At 40.3% G+C, this 19,757-nt stretch overlaps 1 protein-coding gene across 1 annotated transcript in view; it reads right to left on the reverse strand.

Moving 5' to 3' along the window:
* Positions 1-19,091, reverse strand: part of MID2 (midline 2) — a 500,404-nt gene extending 481,313 nt beyond the window's left edge. The window contains exon 1 of the mRNA XM_063432185.1: positions 18,459-19,091. The gene's annotated coding sequence lies outside the window, so the exon portion shown is untranslated. The remainder of the gene's footprint in view (positions 1-18,458) is intronic.
* Positions 19,092-19,757: the final 666 nt, after the last annotated feature.

Here is a 19,757-nt window from a genome sequence, read left to right on the forward strand (position 1 = left end):
CACAAGTTTTTCTGTCCAAGATCAGGTACATACATGGGTCTAAGATATATATATGTGATATGCTGTACGATCCGCTTGCAGTCTTGCATACCTATCTACACTAGGAAAGAGTGCGACCATATATAGAAATCCTGTAAGTCAGATGTTTCGTTTCTCCCATCGTAGGCGTCAACCGTGTATATCTCATTTAGACCTTTATTTCTTTATTAACAATTGGATTCTAACGTTGTGTTATGTTTCATACCAAACTGTATTGATGGGCTATGGTTTTAAAGTAGTCCACCTGTGCCAGTTGTGGTGTGTGGTTGCGATTTATTTTCGTGTAGAGGCCGTTAATTTTTCATATTTAAGGTATTGTCTAGTCTTGACTTCCAGTAGAGCGGAAGAAGGGCAAGTAGTTTGTTTCCAGTGCGAGGCTATAAGATTGCGTGTCGCCAATATTGTTATTACTACCATGTGTTTATCTAGGTGTGAGATAGGGGTGGGGACCAAGAGCAAGAGGCCCAGTTGGGGTGTCAGTGCCAGGTTCGGTATACCCATAAGGGACCATAGATTTTGGGTTTCCGCCCATAATGGTGCTATTAGGTGGCATCCCCACCACATGTGGGTCATTGTTCCCTCACCTATTCCACACCTCCAGCATTTGTTTGAAGTGAGAGGAAAAATTCTATGCAGCTTATCAGGGGTGTAATACCCTCTGTACACTAGCTTTTTGTGGGCTTCCATATGCGAGTAGCAGGTGGTTGTTATACCTTTTAAAGCTAGCAGGGAGTCAAGCCACTGTTTGTCTGAAAAGGCCAAGGGGCATTCTCTTTCCCACTTGTCCTTGTAAGAGAATTCAGGCGTGGTGATTTGGTTTCCCAGTACCGCATAGCTCAAAGACAAAGTCTTGTTTTTAGTCGGCGCCGAATGACATCTGTCATACAGCGTGATCGTTTCTGCATCAGTGTTGTGTGGAGCGCTTATGGGGTGTGCTTTTTAGTTGGAGGTATGGAAAGATATAGGAGGGGGGATTTTGAATGTGCTTTGTAATTCCGGGAAGGGTATTATCTTCCCTTGGTGACATATGTCCTTAATGCGTTTAGCTCCTCTCTCCCCCCATCCGCTTAAGGATAGCCATGGAGAGATCGAATGAAGCGCAGTTATAGGTGCCCACTGGGAGAACCGTTTGTCAGTCTGTTGTGAGTGGCGGAGGGAGTCTCACACTTGTATAGCGTATTGGGTTAGGGGTAGGAGTTTGTGTTTTTTGTCTCTCAGATGTTTGGGGGTCCCCACATGAGGTCTGCCACAGAGCCTCTGGGCCCATGTTGGTTTTCAATGTCTACCCATTGTATGGTCCTTGGTGGGGCATGCAGTTTTACTACGTTTTCTATGATTGCGGCCCTGTGATACCTCAGGATGTTAGGCAATCCCATTCCGCCTTTCTTGGTTGGGGAATGTAATAATGCAAATGGAATTCTCGTTTTTTTTGTGTCCCATATGAAGGATGATAGTAATTTTTGTATTTGTTTGCATAGTGTGGGTGAGAATGGTAAGGGTAGCATACGAAAAACATATAGAAGTTTCGGGAGTACCATCATTTTTTACAGTGTTAATCCTGCCCAGCCATGACAACATAACATCTTTCCATTTATGTAGGATATGTTTACACATTCGTGGTAAGGGGAAAAATTTGAGTGTGGTGATGCTTCGGTGTGTGGACGCTATTTTTACTCCTAAATAAGTGAGATGTGTCTGTCTCCAATCAAAGGAGAATTTGGTTTTCAGTCTAGATACCCTTGAAGAGGATAGACGGATTGGTAGGGCTTGCGTTTTTGATTGGTTCAACTTGTAATAGGACACCTTACTATATTCCTCCAGTACATTGATGAGATTGGGTAGGGAGCGTTTGGGTCGGGACATGGTGATCAGGACATCATCTGCAAACATTGACAGTGTGTATTCTGAGGATTTGATATTCATTCCTGTTATATTCGGGAGGTGCCTAATTAGCAGCTCAAGAGAGAGGACAAAAAGTAAGGGTGAAAGCGGGCAGCCTTGGCAAGTACCATTTGTGATAGGGAAAGGGCTGGACACAAACCCCGCGTTTGTGACTTTGGCAGTAGGGTTCGAGTACAGGGCCATGATGCCCTTGAGGTACGTCGCTGGGAATCCAAACTTAATGAGTACCTGTTCCATGTAGCCCCAGTGTAGTCTATCGAAGGCCTTCTCCGCGTCTAGTGCGAGGAGAAGACCTTCCGTGTTGTGTGTTTCCATGTGTGCCAATATGTTTAATATTTTTCTGGTGTTGTCTGATCCTTGTCTGTTTGTGACAAAGCCTGATTGGTCGTTGTGAACTATCCGGGCTATGATGATTTTTAGCCTGTCTGCTAAAATCTTGGCATAATTTTCGTGTCACAGTGTAGTAGGGAAATTGGCCTAAAGTTCTGACATTGCGTGGGTGGCTTACCTGGCTTAGGTTAGGTGGAGATGTGGGCTTGCAGCATATCTGTGGGCATCGTACCTTTGGAGAAGCACTGATTTAGCAGGGTTGTAAGATGGGGGGTCAATATGTCAGAGAATGTCTGGTAGTAAAGGTTTGTGAAACCATCTGGTCCTGGGGATTTATGCTGGGGCAATTTGGTTATTGTGCGTTTCAATTCCTCTACTGTGAAAGGTTGTGTTATCGATTCTATTTCTCCCTGTGTTAGAGTGGGGAGGTTCACTCTGATATGTTCCTTAGACAGTGTGGGTGTCATAGAGTCGTTTTTGAGATTGTATAAAGAGCTATAGTACTTCGCAAACTCTTCCACAATGTCTTGAGGGTGCATTAGTTTGCTCTTGTTGGAGGAGAGAATATAGGCCACCCGTGAGTTGGTCATGCGTCCTTTTAATTTAGATGCTAAAAGAGATCACGCTTTATTCCCTTGGGCGAAGAATTTATATTTATATATTTGCAGGATATAGGTTCTTTTGTCTAATTCTAGTTCACATTGTGCTTGCAATGTGTTTAGTTGTTCATAATGGTTTGCTATCAGATTTAGTTTGTTAGCGTGGGTGAGTGTGGTTATTTGTTGAATTAGAGTGTTGTAAGTGAGGAGCCGTGTCTTTTTCGCGAAGCTGGCATGTTTAATGAATAGTCCCCGTAGTACTGCCTTATGGGCTTGCCATATCATTTCTATGGGTGAGGTTTCCACAGTATTTCGTTGGAAATATTCTGTAAGTTCTGTCTTAACTTGTGTGATGATGTTATGGTCGCGTAATAAAGATTCATTCAATCTCCACGAGCCCGTGCTTTTGCTGGGGTATTGAGTCGTTAATGTAATAGAGATAGGGGCATGGTCGGACCACGTTATTAGGCCTATTTTGGTGGATTGGACTTTAGGCATCATAGAGGAGTGTAATAGAAATCTATCTATCCGGGAGTAGGAATTATGGGCTTGTGAACGGAAGGTGAAATCTTTTTCGGAGGGGTGTAGTACCCTCCATACGTCTAAGAAACTAGTATTGTGGAGACATTGCTGGATATCTTTTGTCATGGTTGATCGATTCTTGGCCGTGGTCTGTGATATCTGTAAAGAGGAGGATGTGTCCAAGTTACTATCTAAGATAAAGTTAGTGTCCCCCCCATCACTACATTGCCAAAAGTATGCGATTTGGCTAAGTTCAAAACTTTGTCCAAGTATGCTGCTTTGTTCTCGTGTGGTCCATACACATTAATAAGTGTGTATGGTTCATTGTTGATTAGGCATTGTACCAGGAGGAAACGTCCCTCTTTGTCACTGATTTTTTTCTGTAATGAGAAGGGCACATCCTTATTGATCAGTATTGACACCCCCCTCTTCTTTTTAGAGTATCCGGAGTGGTAGCCTATGGGGAATTGTTTAGATGTGAATTTGGGCAGGTTAGATTTCAGGAAATGGGTTTCTTGGAAGAAGGCCACTGTAGCCTTCATTTTTTTGGCTTCGTCAAGGCGAGCCTTCGTTTATGCGGAGAGTTCAAACCCTTCCTATTAAGCGATATTATAGTTAGGGCCATGGGTGTTTCTTTAAGTGTGTCTGCGTTCGTATGGTGCAATCGTCTAGGTGTTGCAGAGGCTCGTAGTGATGGATGCTATCCAGTATTTGTAGCCAGTTGTTGAGGTGGAGCATGTCATGAGATTGGGGGGGTGAAGGTGGAGTAGTGAGCAGGAGGAGGGGAGAGCAACCGGAGAAAAACTATGTACAGGGTGTTGGTCAGATAATGATTATCTGACAGTAACCAGATCTTTAACGGCTCCGTGAAGCTAAGACATGGGGGTGGGTGACTAAGATGCTATATACCAGCCTACCTGTCTGTTGGGTAAAAAAAAAGGCTAGGAGGAAGCCCTTTCGAGGCATATGTAAATTAGTTCCTCACTATAACATACCTCGGGGAAGTGAGACTTTCTTAAGGGTAACCTACAGTATGAAAGACATGAACATTTTAAAATGCTAGGCACGCATTGGCCCTGTAACATTAAGAGGTATACTGTATGTATAATATCAGAACATGCTCACATATCTTGTTGGAATTTCAGTGCAAAGTGAACTAATGACTCTCATTAGATTGAAACCAGTCTTTAGTTTTTGTTCTTTGATGCGGTGGCCCAGTCTTTGGTGAGCTTGATCGGCGATTTCTTGGGTTCTCTTGGTCGCTCTGCCGTGTCTTGCCGGTGAACTTGCAGGTTCCATTCCTTCAACAGCTTGATTCCGTTGTTTATGTTATGGATGTGGTGTTCAGCTCCATTTTTCTTAATGATTATACGGGTAGGGGAGCCCCATCTATATAGAATGTCCGCAACCTGCAGAGCTTGCGTCAGTGGTTTCATTTCTTTGCGCTTCACTAGAGTTGCTGCTGACAGATCAATGAATAATTTTACCCCAGCAAATTCGTTTGGGATGTTATCAGCATTACGTGCTGCTCGCATAATGGCTTCCTTCAATGTGAAATAGTGAACTTGAGTGAGTACATCCCTTGGTGTGGATGAGTCCAGAAATCTGGGCCGCAGTAAGCGGTGTATGCGGTCAAGGCGGAGGTCGGCGTCAGTGAGGCCTGAGCACAAGGCCTTGAACAGGCCCACAGCATAATCATATAACTCTGAGGGTTTAATCTCTTCCGCAATCCCTCTGAGGCGTATATTATTGCGCCTATCGCGGTCTTCATGGTCTGCAACTTTGGCAGTTAAGAGGGCCAGTCGGGAGTCTAGTGAGTCAAATACCTCAGTTAGGTTGTTGTGGGCCTCGGTGATTTCCTCAGTCTTGTCCTCAAGTGCAGAAGTGCGCTCGCTTATGTCTTTTATATCAGCGCGGACGTCCTTTGCTAACTTGGCAAATTCAGCTTGCAGTGTATTCTGTAAGTTTTGCAGCATCCGTTGCATGGCATCTTCTGATGCTGGGGCAGCGTTTGTGGTTGAGAGGGATGTAATATCGCTCCGATCTGAGCTGGCCGCGGGAGAGTTGGGTCCGACGGCGCCATTTTGTGTGCGACTCCGTGGCGGTGTTAGGGAGGAGATTTGTAGTTCTGTCTGCCTCATTTTTGCTCTCTTTTGGCCTCGGTGAGACATAGTGGCTCGGGGCTGTTGTGGGTTGTAATTGTCTCGCAGGTAGGTTAGTAGAATCTCTGCTAATCGCTGAATATAGGTGCAACCTCAGAGGAGCTGACGGCTCACGTGTCCGAGTCCATGAGATGCCAGGCCACACCCCCAGTGTCATGATCTTTAGCAGGTCAGATAGAAGAATTATGCCAGGGTTGACTTCAGGTACTTTATTAGTGTTTGTAGACATATTATGAAACTTGATGGAAAACAGACTTTAGGCAATATGCCAAAGAACAAGATACTTGCAAATAATAAAGAATGTCTAATTTCCAGGTAGGGTTGTAACAAAGGCAGGCTGGTAACAGTGGCAGGCTGGTTTTAAGTATACGTAAGGGTGGAGCAGGTTATTGTTAGGAGCAGTTTAAAGGAAGTCTGGAGCAGGTTGGTATGGAGCAGATTTAACCCCTTAAGGACCAAACTTCTGGAATAAAATGGAATCATGACGTGTCAGACATGTCATGTGTCCTTAAGGGGTTAAAGGTAAGTCTGAAGCAGGTTCACAGGAGCAAGGATATGAAGGGATTCAGGTAAATCACCAACTTCAATGTAAAGGCCATGAGGTTAATTAGGTGTAGCCTTTTGTAGCTGAAGTAATTAGTCCTAGGCAGGTGAGGACTGAGGTGACTAGTGGCTAGGGAGACCACTAGTGGTGGAGAGCTGTAACTTCTTTTAAAGGAACAGAGATAAAACATAGTTTTCAGGATACAATCCTGACAGGCAGCCTCTTTTTTTCCCTAAATGTCTGCTCACTATTTCTCTCCTAAAATGTCTCCTAGTCTGTCTCTGTTTTCTAAATACCTCAACAATCTCTATCATTTCCCTATTTGTCTTTCCAGTCTGTTCCCTTTCCCTAAATTTCTCACCGGTGTCTCTGCTTTCCCTACATGTCTCTCCGGCCCGTGTCCTTTCCCTAAATGTCTTCCCAATCTCACCAATCCATCTCTGCTCCCTAAATTTCTCCCCAAACTGTCTTTTTTACTAAATGTCTCAGTTTCCCCAGACATTTTCCACTAAATGGCTTGGCCTGTCTATCTTAAACAGGAACTGGCAAATATACTATTAGGGGTCTTTTCACTAAACAGTGATTTGAAGAGAAAAAAATGGTGACATTATACAACTCTTCTGTTTTGGCCTAAATGTTACACGTTATGTTTCACCTCACTGTTTAATTGTCTTTTGAAGAGAATTGAAATTAAATTATTCACTGATTGTTAATTTCAAATTTAAGGTCAAAGTAGACAAATCTAGAAAATGTTTTAAGTTGTTTTTTTGGCCTTCAATTAGAAATTCACTTTGAATTCCTGATTCTCACTTTAGTGAACAACTGTAGCTGAATAAAGAGAGACTGGAGAGTCTGGAGAGAATCAGTGGCATAGAGTGAGCAGAGAAATCATGAACATAGAGACTACAAGCTTCGGGAAAAAGAAACAGAAGAAAGATGGGGATAAACACTAATGAGAGAAAATGTTAAGAATATGAACGAGCAGTGTGGAGGAATGGGACAGCTGATCAGACCTAATTGGAAACCAAATGCCAAATTTAGGCCAAAATAGCTGATTTAGAAGAATTCTCCAACTCAGCTACAGTTCAACTGTTTTTGCATAAACTTTGCAATTCGATTTTCATTTCACTGAAATCCAGAGTTTCGTAAATAACTTCTGAGAGAATGTAGTTGTATTCATGAGGGGGCGGCAAGAATCGTTGCACAAGGGCAAATGATATCAGCGGAATTGCTGTGCCCAAGGTAGACTTTTCTTATGGTCTTACTTTATGAGATATGTGCATAAACTGATACAAATATAATATTATTGTGAGATATATATATATTATATATACACACACACACACACACAGAAAAAAATTATAAACAACACTTATGTTTTTGCCCCCATTTTGTATGAGCTGAACTCAAAGATCTTTATATGTACACAAAAGGCCTATTTCTCTCAAATATTGTTCACAAATCTGTGTTAGTGAGCACTTCTCCTTTTGCCGAGATAATCCATCCAACAGGTGTGGCATATCAATATGCTGATTAGACAGTAGATTTATTGTATAGGTGTGCCTTAGGCTGGCCACAATAAAAGGCCTCTCTAAAATGTGCAGTTTTACTGTATTGGGAGGGGGGGGGGGTCTAAAAAATAGTCAGTATCTGGTGTGACCACCATTTCCATCACGCAGTGCAACACATCTCCTTCGCATAGAGTTGATCAGGTTGTTGATTGTGGCCTATGAAATGTTGGTCCACTGCTCTTCAATTGCTGTGCGAAGTTGCTGGATATTGTCAGGACCTGGAACACGCTGTTGTATACGCCGATCCAGAGAATCCCAAACATGTTCAATGGCTGATATGTCCGGTGAGTATGCTGGCCATGCAAGAACTGAGATGTTTTCAGCTTCCAGGAATTGTGTACAGATCCTTGCAACATGGGGCTGTGCATTATCATGCTGCAACATGAGGTGATGGTCGTGGATGAATGGCACAACAATGGGCCTTGGGATCTCATCACAGTATCTCTGTGCATTCAAAATGTCATCAATAAAATGCACCTGTGTTAATGGTCTATAATATACCCCTACCCATGCCATAACCCCAGCGCCACCATGAGCCACTCATTCCACAACATTGACATCAGCAAACCGCTCACCCACACAACGCCATACACGTTGTCTGCCATCTGCTCTGTACAGTGAAAACCAGGATTCATCCGTGAGGAGAACACCTCTCCAAAATGCCAGACGCCATCAAATGTGAGCATTTGCAAACTCAAGTCGGCAACAACGATGAACTGCAGTCAGGTCGAGACCCAGATGAAGATGACGAGCATGCAGATGAGCTTCTCTGAGATGGTTTCTGACAGTTTGAGCAAACCGATTATTGCTGCAGCTGTCTGGGTCGATGGTCTCAGATGATCTTGGAGGTGAAGATGCTGGATGTGGAGGTCCTGGGCTGTGTGGTTAAACGTGGTCTGCAGTTGTGAGGCCGGTTGGATGCACTGCCAAATTCTCTGAAATGCCTTTGGAGACAGCTTATTGTAGAGAAATTAACATTTAATTCACGGGCAACAGCTCTGGTGGACATTCCTGCAGTCAGCATGCCAATTGCATGCTCCCTCAAAACTTGTGACATCTGTGGCATTGTGCGGTGTGATTAAACTGCACATTTTAGAGTGGCTTTTTATTGTGGCCAGCCTAAGGCATACCTGTGCAATAATCATGCTGTCTAACCAGCATCTTGATATGCCACACCTGTGAGGTGGATGGATTACCATGGCAAATGAGAAGTGCTCACTAACACAGATTTAGACAGATTTGTGAACAATATTTGAGAGAAATAGGCCTTTTGTGTACATAGAAAAAGTCTTAGATATTTGAGTTCAGCTCATAAAAAATGGGGGCAAAAACAAAAGTGTTGCATTTATAATTTTGTTTAGTAAATATATATATATTTTTTTTATTTCTACACACACACACGCACATAGACACACACGCACACCCTATTCATAACACACAACAGAAGCAGCATGGATCATATTTAAGAAAAAATGTTTGACATATGCTGGAAACACTACACTGGCATCTTTAAAAAGGCAGAACTGCTACTGCAAATGAAAAAGCTGTTCAATTAGGTCATGTTTTAATCATGGGAGTTTTTCCACTATCTGGTAATTGACTGGAAAAATAAGACTTGGAGTACAGACAGCTAGGGGAAATATGTTTGGAGATGCTAAAAAACAAAATCAAAATAATTTGTATCACAACAGCCAACTAAAAATAACTAGGCAATTGTCAAACGGATAAAGGACGCAGCACATGTTATTAAAATAAGAACATATATAGTATAGATGTTACATTTAAAAATGGACTTGTAAACCACAACTGCTATATAACAACAAATTGAAAATATTTGTGTATTTTCTGTACAAGTAACAATGTGGGCTCATGGGAAGAAATAGGAACAGGAAAAAAAAAGCTATTCTATACAGAAGAAGAAAAAAAGGAGGATTTCTAAGCCGATGTCATCGATCTATTGTTTGAAAAACTCAAAATCTGGAAACTTGCTCTAAGCTACATGGTACTGTTTTCTGAAATGATGCCCTTCACCTATTGTTTGGAAAATTCAAAATAAAGATTGTCAAAAAAAAAGAAAAGAAAAGAAGGAATCTGAAGTAACTTATATAAGGAGTCTTCAACAGTAGATATTCAGCCTTTTACTAGAGATCAAACTGCATAGAACATTCTAATTTCCAAGAATTACTAATGCTTCTCTTCACAACTGATGCCACTCCGAAGGATTTGCATACTATTGCCTCGATTTAATAACCTTTCCAAATTATTCAATACTGTCAGAAATGCTTGTGGTGGTTTGATCTTTGTTTTTCTTTTTACTTTTTTTTCTTTTTGAATAATTAAGATTGATCAATTCCTCAAGCATAATTTGTTTAGAACCAAAAAAAACAAAAAAAAAACCTAAATAAACAGCTAAACTATACTTTATAAATAAGGCCTAGAATATTTATCCTGCACTGATAAGCGTACAGTGAAATACATGTATACATATATATAGTCCATTTTTAATATGTTATTTATACGATTAGTATTTTTTATTTAAACACACAACTTTTTAGAAGTTAGTTTATTCTCACTTCACTCTGTTTGTGGTATGGTTTGCTAATTGACAGCATATAATTGGTGAAGATAATTTACTGCAGATATAATTTTAATTCTGTTTAACTCTACTGCTATAAAGTCTAATCAAAGTATAATCAGGCGGCCCATGCATGAGCATGTGTCATCAGTTTTGCGCTGAAGCCCTTTAACAGCTATACCAGCCGCTTTTCATATAAGCAGCACTTGGAGGACGTGAGAGACTGTCAATTATTCCTAGATAACGGCCACTGAGCTGCACAGTATGAGAACAGAGGAGACGGTGCGACCTGGGAGAGCCAAACATTGACTTCCAACAGCCTTAGACAGAAGATCCAAATGGGCCTCAAATGTAGGAAAATGGAAGGTGGCTAAAAATGTAAAAAATTTTTACCAGCATGTGTGTCTTTGCGTGCTTGTGTGTCTGTGCATCTGCATGTGTGTTTCTGTATGTTTTGCATCTGCATGTGTGTCAGTGTGTGTATATGTGTGAAGTGTATCCGTGTGTGTGCCAGTGCATATGTTTATGTGCATACATCTCAACATTCAATTGCCAAACCTACACAGAAATACACCCCTGCATTCATACATCAACACGACATACAAATAGGGATGCACTGAATTTACAGCTGCTGAAATTTTCGGCCGAAAATGGGCCTATCCTGTTTCGGCCGAAAACTAGTCATATTTGCCGAAATAAAAAAAATATATAATAATAATAATATATATTTATTTATTTTGTAGTACATAGTTTAACAGACATGCTTGCAAAGAACACTATGGGACAGGGGAGGGGGAGGGAAAGAACACTATGGGACAGGGGAGGGGAGGGAAAGAACACTATGGGACAGGGGAGGGGGAGGGAAAGAACACTATGGGACAGGGGAGGAGGGAGGAAAGAACACTATGGGACAGGGGAGGGGGAAGGAAATAACACTATGGGACAGGGGAGGGGGGAGGAAAGAACTATGGGACAGGGGAGGGAGAAGGAAAGGGCACTATGGGACAGGGGAGGGGGAAGGAAAGAACACTATGGGACAGGGGAGGGTGGAGAAGAACACTAAAAAAGAGGGAGGGGAGAGGAACACAAGAGGTGGGAGAGAGGAACATTAAGGGGGGGGACCACTAAAACAGATGGGAGAAAGGATGTTTTTCAAATTAGATTAATTCAATTCATTAAAAAGTCTAATATCAATAAAAAAATATAGGAAAAAAAACCTTTAAAATCATGGGGAAAAAAAGTCATTTTCGGTTTCATTTTCGGCCAAGGATTTTGGTTTTGGTTTCGGCCCAGAATTTTCATTTCGGTGCATCCCTACATGCAAACACACTATTATTATTATTATGTTATTATTTATATAGCGCCATCAAATTCCGCAGCGCTTTACAATGGGTGGACGAACAGACATGTAGTTGTAACCAGACAAGTTGGACATACAGGAACAGAGGGGTTGAGGGCCCTGCTCAATGAGCTTACATGCTACATTAAAAAGCAAACACTACACACAAGTACACCCCTATATTCCCATACACATACTCTATACAAAAACATGTTTACATTCAAACACACAAACACTGCTCAGTACTCAATACAAACCTACAAGGATGGGCATATGGTAGATCCCCAGCTGGCAAGTCACTGTGGCAGTTGTATGATAGATAGCAAACTACCTTTTAGCCACCCTTGCGATGGAGGAAGCAAAAACATTCTTGCACCAGGGCCTTCTCTACATTAGTTCCGCCACTGCTCTGTAGCCAAGTTTAATATTTGAAAAAAGAGACACATGAAGAAAACAGTTCCCACAGGAAAAATCATTCACATGGTTCAGTTTAAAGTTGTGGTAACCATAACCGTTAAAGGGACTCTCCAGCCAAGCCTCTTTACTCACCTGATTCCAGCGCCGGGAGCCTCGTGAAGCCGCGCTCCCTATTTCGTCAAAATGACGAAATAGGCGGGTGCGAGCAGGGAGCAATCAGATGCTTCCATTTGGAAGCGTCATTGCTCCCTTGTGCGCATGCGCGGCTTCGCCACACATGTGCACATACTTCAGAGGGCGGCATGAATGCTGCCCTCTGGAGTCCTGAGCGCACTACCGCGCTCAAAGGTCTTTCTGACATTTACACATAGAATTACAAGAAGCAAGTTGGAAGTTCCCCAATTGCACTTCTGTACGCTACAAAAAACAAACTGCATGGACGGATTTCAATACCTTCCAAAAACATTATTCGGGTCACACAGTAGCGGTGTTTAATCAGTTTATAAAGCAGTTCAAATCTTCCTGGAGGATTACCTAACTGTTCATCCCAAAATTATTTACATTTGATAGGTGAAGCCTCTATCTCGTCAGGAAGGCAGCTACCATCTGTTCTACTTTCCTAGTCATGTAAATCAGGACATTTCTGAACATTTCTATTATTTTTCTAATGCATTAACAATTTGTGCATTAAAAAACAAAGTAAACCCATGCCTATTGTGTTGCTTTAATGGCAATTTGTGTGCATTTTATACTCTGCTAAGTGGAACATTAGAGAATGTCCACTCCTAAAAGCAATAGGGCCAGAGGTTCCCCAAACTATATTGCACTGATTAATATAATTTAAAAATAAAATTCCTGCACCCACCCAAAGGAGCCCAGAAATGTCCCGTCTCAGAGTCAAGTGATAAAAATAATCCCACCCCACAGGTGGGCTTAGGGACCTATCCAATAACCAATATCTTAAATATTGTTAAAAAGTAATAAATATGGTTCTATGAAGATAAATCTCACCTATACTTTACAAATACCGGTAAGTAAATGGATAACTAAGAAATGAGCTTCCACATTAGAACATTCCTGAAGAACTGCCAAGGGGCCCTAGGATATACTCTCATTAAATCATTTAAAAATGATTTAACAGAAACCTCCAGGGACTGCACCCAGAGGCTCAATGCACCACAGACACATTGTAGTGGTTACAAAATACAGAAGTAGTTATAGTACTCGAAGAACCATGTTAACATAATCCATCCCTGTATAGTGCCTATCCCATTTCTAAATTATCGTATAAGCAACTGTCGCCAGCCTTGTATGTGTTTATCTTAAGCCACTGTTAAGCACTTTTATTTAATTATGCATGGAAAGTCCTTATAGAACCAGCTGACAATTCTGACTGCCGCTACAAGAAGGTCAAGCTTCAACAACTGTTGTCTTCAAGCTAGCATGCAGATTTGCTTGTAAATGAATTACATTATTACAAATGTGGCCAGTCTCATTGCACAGCTTTGAGTACACTAAAACTACTTTTTAATGAACATATACTATAAAATAGGACTAATTTTTTTTTACACCCCTAATTGAGTATTAAACTATTTAAGCATTGCCCTTATATCCATTTTCATTTTCCCTCCTTTTCTGCTGTCAAACCTTAATTCCACAACACCTGCTTAAGCCTAACATCAATTTGTTCTTCTCGTCCTCTATAACAGGGGTGCCCAAAAGGTAGATCTCAAGATGTTCTAGAACTACAACTCCCATGATGCTTTGCATGCCTTTAGGATGTTTTAGAATGGCAAAGCTGTAGTTTTAAAATATATGGAGATCTACCTTTTGGGCACCGCTGCTCTATAATAATTACCCCCTTGTACTTTTCCCTCTCAGTATCTCCTGGCACCATAACCACTACAGTATGCCATGTAGTGCCTAGATTGTCCTTTTAATCAGAGCTCATTCCACGGTCTTTAATTTCAATCCTTTTTTAGTATTTATTATCATGCCACCACTCCTTATTAGTCAGCATATGCCTCTATTTATACTAGTTTAAACCAGTCTTTATCGCCACCAAACAGACCTATTTCCCCACCATAAATGAAAAAAAGGTGACTGAAATCCCTGGAGAATGGTAAAAAAGAATATGGCACTCCTGTTTTGAGAAATGATGCTTGTGCTTCCTTCTCACCACCATATCACTACTCTCCCATACTACTAATAAAATACTTTTTCCTCTCCCCGGCCCCCCATCTCCTCCATATAGTAAAGCTCCATCCCAAACCACATTCGCATTAGCTTCCATTATTACCAGCTCCACTTAGTAATGATATTTCTCTAAGTGTTGCTGTTCAGACATGACTTCTTCTACAAACAAGTACATATCAATATCTCAATATGCACTCATAGTACTAACTGCAACAGATTATCTGATTAGCTGTATTCCTGGCACCATCGCTCCCCCTGCCACCCCCCTCCCACGTGTATAAAGGGTTAAAAATCCTTTATTTACCTACCTTATCCCAGCGCTGATATCCCTTGGCACTGGGTCGACGCTCTGCCTACACTGACATACCACGACAAGCGGGCGCTAATGCGCATGCACGGCAAATGCCATGTGTGCATTAGATCTCCACATAGAAAAGCATTATATCAATGCTTTCCTAAGTGGAAAAATCTGATGCTGGATGTCCTCATGCAGAGTGTCAGGAACTGCAATGTTTAACATTGCAGCACTAAGTGCAAAAGGGGCACTGCACCCAGACCACTTCAATTAGCTGAAATGGTCTGGGTGCCTATAGTGTCCCTTTAATGCAAAATATTTTCTCTAGTTTCCATGACAGAAGAAGATTACTTAGTGAAATGACAGTATGCTTCCTCCGACCAGGTCTATTTTGGATGTTAAAGAAACAATACAATTGGACACTTTGATTGATTGAATGCTTGGGATATAAAATACAGCAAATCAGATGGCAATATTCTGAAGAACAAAAGCTTGCAATTATTTCAAAGATATATAGATATCCGAAAGCTAGAATATACTTAGACAATTACAAACAGGGCTGTTCACTGAAGTGAAAATTGTTGGGAATTAACAGTTAATTTCAAATTTAAGGTCAAACGTAGAAAAACTGAAAGCAAAACGGACTTGGAGAATTTTTCCAGTCTGGCTAATTTGCATTTAAATTTGAAATTCAGTTTGAATTCCCAACAGTTATCCCTTTTGTGAATAAGCCCGATTGTATATTATATTCATATCAGGGCTAGTGTCAAGCAAATCCATTGTTATTAAAGAGTCTGACATGCCAATGGCTAAAGCAGTGGTAATGCTGAACTAAAAATAAATACAACATTTTGGTTTCAATCCCTGACAAACCACCTTACCAGTAAGGGTCATTGGGCAAGACACCCATTGATATATACTCACCTACCTCAAACACTCACAGATTGTAAGCGTATTTGAGCAGGCCCTTCTTTACCACTAAATATCACCTTTCTATAATTGTAAAGCTCAGTAGAATATATTGGCGTAATAAACATGCTAATAAAAATATTAGGATGATAGAGAGAATTGGCACTTGGATGGTTTTTTTGGACAGAGAAAACGCAACTAGCAATGTCCTGTGCTGTTCATTTTTTTTTCTTTACATCTTCATTCATTCTAGTATATACTATTGCCCCATCTGTGGTAGTTAAAGGGACACAATAGTCACCAAAATAACTACAGCTTATTGTATTTGTTCTCGTGAGTATAGTGAGTCCCTGCATGCTTTTTGCAGTAAACACCGTCTTTTCAAAGAAAAGGCAGTGTTTACATAACAACCTAGGGATACCTCCACTGACCTCTACTCAGATGGCTAGTATAAGTGCTTCCTGGGGCAGTGCTGCACAGACAGACATTCACTGTCTCCAGCCTCTGCATGGAGACACTGAAGTTTCCTCATAGAGATGCATTAATTCAATGCATCTGTATGAGAAGATGCTCATTGGCCAAGCCTGTGTTTGGCTCCGCCCCCAGTCCACCTCTTTGGCTGAGATAATCAGAATTGACAATCTCAGCCAATCCAGTGCTTTTCTAGGCAGATCAGGGTCAGAACCAGCACCAACAGACTGGGGAAAAAAGGTAAGATTTTACTACATTTAGAGGGTTGTGTTGGGACAGGGGGGGCTAGATAGTGTTTTTAACATTATAGGGTTAGGAATACATGTTTGTGTTCCTTTAAATATGCAAAAATCGTTCAGGCACTCCAGGAGAACAAAAATAGCAGCTTTATTGGAGCAAAAGCAACAACGTTTTGACCCTGCTGGGTCTTTATCAAGCTTAATAAAGACCCCATAGGGTTAAAACATTGCTGCTTTTGCCACAATAAAGCTGCTATTTGTGTTAACCGGGAGTGCCTGAACCGTTATTTATTCTGCGTATATTGGAAGGGAGGCTTGGCCAGACCTGGCATCATAGCACCTGTGTTATTTAGTGAGTGCGGAATCAAGTACGTCTCTACCTTTAAATATGCAGTCAGTATAAATAAAATGCCTATTAACCATCTTTACAAATGAGTAATGGGTGCTGCCATGATATGGACCATGCTCACCATAACAATACATCTGCTGTATATAATATAGATGTGTAAGGAATCATAGGAAATACATTTAGTTGACATAACATGTTTATCTTTGCTGTAAATGAAAGAAAATCTAAAAATATTAATTTTAACAGTAGATTGGGTCATGTCTAACAAATCTGGCCTTTTGGTCGTCAGAGTCTTTTGCTTGGACTGGTTATTTAGCCTAGGTATGCATGTTTTGGAATAATAGTTTTATTGCAGAGAAGCCTACGCATGTTGATATGTGGGGTTATCCACTAAAATGGAAACAGGTGGAAATCCACCAAAGAATTTAGATTTTTGGACAAATTGGCAAAATTCTCCAAGTTATATTTTCAGTCCAGTTAATTTGAGCTAAAATGTGAACTTCTATTTGAAATCCCAACAATCCATAGTTTAGGATTACAGTAGATCATTGTGGTATGAGAAAATACATTCATTTCTCCAAAATATAACACGAAAACCTATTTTAATCTCTATGTTTATGATTCTTTGGTAAGTGTGGTGAATTTGTTTTATAGTCACCAAAAAAACAACAACTTTAGGACTGTTCACGGGTGTAGTCTTCAACATTGATGCACAAATCACATTATTTTACACAAGACCAGTAAATGTATTTTAAAGGTAAGCATGATCCATATCACAGCAAATCTCAATTTTACAGCCCTTGCGATGGTTATTGGGTATTTTACATATCCTGCATGCTAAATGTTAACATCTGGAACGTTAGGTATATATGATAGAAGACACAATTTTACTAGAAATCTGACAGTGTTCAGAACGTACAAACATGTCTCCACTCTAGAGTGACATTATCTTCCATATGTTTGCTTATCTTAATTTCCACTGTCAGATTGTATGTTCTTAATGTACAATGACTTGTTTAATATGGTCCAAGCTGTATAGAATGGAGTAACTGTTTCTTTATACATTTCACTTGGTAATGTTTGCTAGACGTACTGAAATACTAAAATACCTGTATAATCGTTAAAGTTTAAAGAAAAATACTGAAGTGTAGTTGTGAAATTAACTCAATAGCATATTGTTTAAATCCAAATCTGAGAAGAAAAAAAAAATATTACCTGTTACATTGCATTATAAAAAGTTTACAAATGTTTCATGCAACTATGGAGATGCAAGATTCTACCCAAAATGAAAATCAGGATTTATGGCAAAAAGATAAATAAAGATGCCTTAGTTTCTCATCAATATATGCATCACTTCAGTGGTAGAATATGCGTAGAGAAATTCAGTGTGATTTATCAAGGAATAGAACTAGTTAATCTTTGCTGCCTATAAAATACCTGCAAACAGGCTAAGCCAAATGAATAGCTAAAACCTGGTAATGTTTCTTGACTAAAAATAAATTACTAGAGGTCCAAATACAGTTAAAAAAAAATACATAAAATGCAATTATAAGAATAATATTATAACATGGATATGAAATGTAAACAAATCCATTAGATACCCATGTTTATTAAAAAAAAAAAAAAAAAAAATATGTTCCCCCCCTTTTTTTTTTGCAGTATAAAACCTACAGGTCATTTTCACATCTGACAACTGAAGATACCATAGATGCTGTACCCTTATAAACATAATTTTGTGGGGAGGGGGAGGTCGCACGTTGGCATAATTAATATTTTGCCTTTTAATTTGACACTCAACAAGCCTATGCTAATGAGTAAAAATGGTTAATGTATAAACAGTGGAGTATCTGCCGTATACATCTACACACAGAGCTCCCGTCTGATCAGGAAAATGACAAAGCTGGTGCACCCATGAACTAATTTACATACATAAACTGCTAGCTCACACACACACACACACACACACACACACACACACAAAGACATGTACAATGATTACCCGTAACTTTCCCAGGGGGCCATGTCCCCCCCGGGCGGATCAATTTTCTGTTCAAGAGAAGATCCAAATGCTGGGTGTGACACAGGGGGAGAGGGAGATCACAAAGGAGCAGCCTTTTCTGAATTCGGGTGTTAGGTTATCCCAAGTAAGGAAATAGGAAATTAGTTCTCAGACGAGGCGACCATTAGTTTGTGCTGTGCTGATGGTTACAGAAGATTCTAAATGTTATTTCCCTGAGCATGTTACCAAATCCACATTCCCCAGCAGAACAGGTCTGTCTCCAGTACAGCTGTTCAGGAGCAAAAAAAGGGTGTATACCAAGTACAGCTAGGGGAGGAATATAGGGGTATGTTACTATACCAGTGAAGGAGGGGATGCTTGCAGGACTGTCTCTTGCTCCCAGGACTGCAGGTCTTTCTAATTGACAGGCTAAGAGCACCCAGCAGGTGAGCTCAGAGACTGTCTGCAGGAGTCACTCAGGGAGCAGCCAGTGCAAAGTAGTCCATTTTCCAAGTCTTGATTCTGCAAGGTCAGGGCCAGGGAGCTTAGATGTCCCAAGGACTGGTGATGAGAAGCCAGTGTTTATCTGCCAGAGCTAAAGGAAAGACGCGGCTGTCTGCCCTGTCAGTAAAGGGTGAGAGTCAATTCATCTCTGCCAGGAAAAAGGATGACATTCAGAGTAACAGTCTGAGCTGAATACTTACCACTCTATGGAACGCACAGTCTGACTCTAACCAAATCTAAGACTTGCTCTTAAAAGGGGAAAGAGCTCCCCCTACACCTATAAACTGGTATTACAGTTTTGGATATTTCTTTTTTCTTTTCTTTTCTTATTTCTTTGAGAAAAAGAACAGGGTACATACAAAATAAATGCAAACAGTTCATTCTAGAACTTAAATAATGAAGAATCAATGAAGAATATTTATGTCTCACAGTGATGTACATTTATCCTGTTGGAAAATTGTATATATAATTATTAATGCATTTTTCATGTGTATATAAAAGTTTATTATTTTTTATATGTCAGTTAACAATGATGAAAGTATTATGTGGCAAATCCAGCTTTCTTTCTCTTTAATTTTTTTGAAATATGTAACACAACAATATTATTTTAGTGGCATGTTTGTATATAAAAATAACAAAACATTGGACACGTAACAATATTCAATAAATATGCAAAAACAGACAAACATCACAAATAAAAAACAAAATGTACCAATTATACAGTTCTCAAAGATGTAAACAAAACACAAACATACAAAAAACAAACAGATACATTAGGTGGGAGTGCGCGGTAAT

This window comes from Pelobates fuscus, chromosome 9 (assembly GCF_036172605.1).
Source record: "Pelobates fuscus isolate aPelFus1 chromosome 9, aPelFus1.pri, whole genome shotgun sequence".
NCBI classification, from domain to species: domain Eukaryota; kingdom Metazoa; phylum Chordata; class Amphibia; order Anura; family Pelobatidae; genus Pelobates; species Pelobates fuscus.